A 5,472-nucleotide genomic window follows, 5' to 3' on the forward strand; every position below is an offset into this window, starting at 1 on the left:
ATACAAACAGGACATTTAGTAAATATATAATTGTCTCTTGCCTTTAAACAAATACTAATATGTTTCATACACTGTTTAAACTTTTCATACTATCCTGTTTATGGCTTTTCAGTGGTGGTCTTAAAAAATAAATGTTCTTTGACCAGGTGACATTAATTTTTTATGATCTTTCATTTGCCAGTGCTTTGAACTTCTTATGTTCACTGATTAATTAGGATATGCAATACATTTAGATCATTTTCTCTAACCATGTCAGGGTAAGAAGATAACAAAGGTGATAACGAATCCAATGAGAATTCTTAAATCTTTAAGGACAGTTGGAAATCTTCCTACTCTCATCCACTTTGCACACTCTTGCTCAATTTTTTTTTCCAAAATGGTCCTTATCTTTAAAAATCATCTACTTCTTACCAATGTATATATTCTTACTTCTACATTCTATGCTTTTTGATGTTCAACAATCCTTTATTGTCCAAACTCAATGACCTACCATTCTTAGAAAATTAGCCCATTTTTCTACATTTTAATCTCAGCGTTTCACTTAATGTTCTTTCCATTTTGTATAACAGGCTTCTTTCAAAATAAGCTCACATCTTAGAGAAAAACTTTCAGGCATAACTCATTTCAGTCAAGTCATTTATTTGACTAATTCAGACACTTTCACACTCAATCTTTCTATATCAGTGTTTTCTTCATATTTTTCTTCCCTTCAGAACATTTGTTACATATTTTTAAAAATCATTTTAACCTTACTCAATTTTGTTGCACAAGACAGATTACAAAACGAAAAAAAGAATCAATTGAATAAGGAAATAGGGGAAAGAGAAAGGAAAGAAACAACTAATAAATATAAACATTAATATTCTTATGTAATTCACTAATTTTGCTAATGTAAAATGTGAAAATATAGAATTAGTGAAACATGCATATTTATTTTACTAATATAAGTTTTAAGTATCCTGTAGTGTTTTCTCTCCAGGGATAGATAAAGGTAACTTGAGTAAAAGGACAAAAATAATTTTGCCAGTTTTTAAAGTTCTTCTGTAGTGACTTTCCAGTAAGTTTTTTTTCTTGTTGTCTTAGAATAAGTGTAAACTTCCTTACATGCTGGCAAATGATAACTGGTTGTACATGCCATAATTGTAGTGATTGACAGCAAAGGTTAATGGATTAAAAATAAATCTTGCTTTCAAATACTGGTTCTGTGATCCAGGATAAGATATTTCTTCTATGAATACCTTTGCTTCCTTACTTCTAAAATTGAGTATTATCTATCTCATGGTCTTACTGTCAGAAGATTATATGTGAAAAATTGTATGTGAAGTGTTTGCTTTATATTTGACACCCAGAAGATAACCTCTATATATTAGCTAGTACTAGTATTTTTCTTCGAAGGAAGCTGTGCCTATTGGAATACTTTGGAAACTGATTTCTCTACAAGAGAGGTGGATTTACTTCCTCCAGGGAAACCATAGGGAGGAGATATACTTGGAAAGTTGTTTAAATCCATTACTCTCTTTGACTCTTTCAGTCAGGGCTGAAGAATGCGGGGAGAAATTAAACACCAACAAGAAAGTGAGAAGTGGAATTCTTAGGTGGGGGAGAGCCCGAGTTTATACTAATCTGAAAGTGATACTATCTTTGTCCCCTTTGTCTCTCTAACTCCCTAAGTTTCTGAACTCAGACACTTTGTAGACCATAATCTCTGGATTATATTTCCTTTTATGTGGAAAATGTTAGAATAATATTTTGTGTTTAAAAATGTAATTAATTGAGGGGTGCCTGGGTAGCTCAATGGGTTAAGCCTCTGCTTTTGGCTCAGGTCATGATCTCAGGGTCTTGGAATTGAGCCCTGCATCAGGCTCTCTACTCAGGAGCCTGCCCCCCCACCCCTCCCCTCTCTCCCTGCCTCTCTGCCTACTTGTGATCTCTCTCTCTCTTTTTGTCAAATAAATAAAATCTTTAAAAAAAGTAATTAATTGAATTTTGCTCAATCTACTGCATGTCCATGGTGGCATAAGTAAACTATTTGTTGATGAGGTAACTAAGTGCTCGGGACAAATAAAATAACTGAAGAGTAATGACAGAAACAGAAGATTCTTGAAATAATTTGAAGAAGTAAAGAAATAAAATATTTTTAAGGAGTAAAATATCTATCTAAAGTAGATAGAAATCCACTCAAAATTCATTTAATCACCAGTAAAATATCCATGATTAGTGATTCCAGGAAAGTGTAGAGTACAATTTTAAATTTAATGACACACATGTGTAAAGTGAAAATAAAGAGTCATAGGATTAAAAACATACATTAGAAAAAGCATTATTTGAGAATAATGATTTCATGTTTGTGTACTTCTACTCTGAGCCCAAATAGTATACTAACAATTACTACATTTATTACAGCTTTAAATAAGTAAGCATCTTGACAAAATACAATGAAAATTCTAAAAGTTTATAATTTTCAATTTATTACACATTTACTTAATTTTATGTTCCATGAAGTTGAGAATTTGTTTTTATAATGCTATATCCTTAGCATCTAACAAAATGTGAATACATAGTTGATAGTCAAATATTTGTTGAATGAATGAATAACTATTTCAGTATACATAGAAAAATTATTTAATAGCCATGTTGACTCTAAGATAGAATGACCTCTAAAATTAAATTAAATTCAATCAAATTAATTTAAATTGATTGTGTGCTTTTACTTCCAAGACAACTGATAATACAACCATTTCTGTCATGGTTACTCAATGTGATACATAATGGCATCCACCTATCTATAGAAACTATCAAATTAATTTGGGATCTGCAAGATACAGGCAAATAAGATTCAATCTTCATATAACTATGGGGCTTTGAGAAAAAATATGTTATATATGTGTGTATGTGTATGTATATATATATACACAATGCTGTGTTGCTTATTTATTTTAATTGAAAATCCATTTTGTCCAAAATCTAGTATTCTTAAGTTAAATGCCATTTTTTCTCAGGTAAATTATTAAAGATGTTGTAATGATATGAAAAAGCATTTTTTTTTTAGTCTAAGTGCTTGTTAGTTGTGAATAGATGAATTATAAGATTACATTGAATTATTTTTCAACATTGACATTTCAGTGTGACTATTATGAGATAACAAAAATGAAAATTATAGTCCCTTAAAAAAATCTTGATGAGGCACTATGTTGAAAATCTATTTAAAATCACAATGCAAAGAAAGATTTAAAAGGTTTTTAACATTAATGAATTAGTTTTCATTTCATCCTTTAAATCTAATTTTATAAAAACATATGCTCATTAATTATTTAAAAGCTGGATTGGGCATAAACACTGTAAATCATTTTTTATTAAAATTCTGGTATTGAGCTCTGTGAAGCACTTCACACAACAAAACATGGGTTAATATGCTCTGAATTTTTTATTTTATTTCAGAAATAGTTTTCTCTCTAAGAGTTTATCACTTGTGAGTTTTTAAAAATATTCTAGACATTGTTAATTTCTTGGATATCAACATTCCCACTGAGGAAGAAAAATGTATGATGTCAGTATTGGCACTCTGTTGAGCCAAATAACTCTCAGTTAAAATTTTGTTCTAAAACTATCTGTCACCATTTTCAGAATAAAACACAAACAATATGTATACTTTCACACCATATTTACTATATTTTCTAAAGTGTCATAACAATTCATTATTTTTATTGCTATTTTAATAGTGTTCACTCTTTCTGTTTCTTAGCAGTCTCTTAAAAAGTTTTGAAAAATACTATTTCTGGAAAGTGCATGAACTATCTATCAATAGGAAAATATATATCTAATGTAAGAATAATTCTTAAAAAAAAGAATAATTCTGAAGAAGGATAAAAAAAATATATTGGCAATTTAGTGGCTGTAATTGAGCCCTTTGTCTCATTAACATGCTGAACTATTGCTTTACCTTCCAGTGTTAACTTGATCCTAATGATGAAAAAGCTGGTAGATTATTTTTCACAGTGACTTTAATCATTTTTTTTCCTAATTGTAACTAGGAACTTCACTGAGTTTTATAACTTTTAATATAAAATTCCCAAAATGACTTAAATTCTTAATTGTACTTTGCCACAATTCTTATCCTTTCAATTCAAGTTTGCCTTCAAATGTCTTTGTGTCTTTTGTGGTATTTTATTTTAAACACAAATGAAAGCAAGAGGGAAAAAGTATAATTAGAATGTGTGCTGCCCACAGGATAGAGAACTTGAAATAAATAAATAGTAATGCCCGTAAGCCGCTGCTATGCTAATACTATCAACAAGAAGTATTGAAACTGTTAAATGTCAAGTGCCATGGAATTACTTACTATATTTTCATCTTTCTCTCCAAGTAAAAACAACATCTTGTAGAAGCCAAAATTAATTTAAAATGTCTTTCCCAAGGCCACAGAGTCTAGAGCAGCACTGCCCAGTAGAAATAGAATTCAAGTATATGTTAAGTTCTCTAGTAGCCACTTTTAAAGAAAAAGAAGAAAGGTAAAATGTAAATTAATTTTAATCATATATTTTATTTAACCTAATTCATTGAACATGCTGTCATTTCAACATGTAACCAATACAACAATTATAGACAAGATATTTTACATTTTTATACTAAGTTTTAGAAATAAAGTTGTCTTTTATCCTTAGAACACATCTTAATTTGGAACAGCTACATATCAAGTGCTTGGTAGCCACCTCTGGCTAATGGTTGCATTAAGTCAAGAATTGTGAAGGACCTGAAATGGTACACTACTTGCAAGCTAAATAGCTAACAACTGTGTGTACGTGTGTGTGTGTGTGTGTGTGTGTGTGTGTGTGTGTATGCGTATTTAGTAAAATACCCAGAACAGCAGATCCTCAGGAAGAGTTAGTACAATTTTAAATTGAATTGTGAGAGATCGCTTCTCGGCCTTTTGGCTAAGATCAAGTGTAGTATCTGTTCTTATCAGTTTAAATTGAATTGTGAGATTAGCCCATGTAAGTTTATAAAATATGTATATATTTTATATTATATGCATTTATAAAATATGCATATAAACTTATATGGACATATCTCACATATATGAGGCAGGGGAAGGAGAGAGAAAGAATGCTCTGGCAGAAGACACAGCTTTATGGATCAGACTAAAACACAGCTATCACTGGGCACCTGGATGGCTCAGTCAGTTAAGGGCCAGACTCTTGGTTTCTGCTGAGGTCATGATCTCAGGGTCATGAGATTGAGCTTTGTGTCAGGCTTGGCACTCAGCAAAGAGTCTGCTGGAGATTCTCTTGCTCTCCCATTCCTTCCCCTCTCTTCCCCCTGGCCTTCTCGTGCTTGCTCTTTCTCTCATTCTCTCTCTCTCTGTAATAAATAAATAAATCTTTAAAAAAAGTTATTATTTACAGTTTGTGTAAGTTCCCAATTTTCCACAGGATTATATGAATGAAAACATCACCTCCATGTATAGGGAGATTG

At 31.0% G+C, this 5,472-nt stretch overlaps 1 pseudogene; it reads left to right on the forward strand.

Annotated features, from left to right (window-relative positions):
* Positions 1 to 4,911: 4,911 nt before the first annotated feature.
* On the forward strand, positions 4,912 to 5,021 carry LOC122890575 (annotated as a pseudogene).
* Positions 5,022 to 5,472: the final 451 nt, after the last annotated feature.

The sequence above is a fragment of the Neovison vison genome, chromosome 11 (genome assembly GCF_020171115.1).
Source record: "Neovison vison isolate M4711 chromosome 11, ASM_NN_V1, whole genome shotgun sequence".
NCBI lineage: Eukaryota > Metazoa > Chordata > Mammalia > Carnivora > Mustelidae > Neogale > Neogale vison.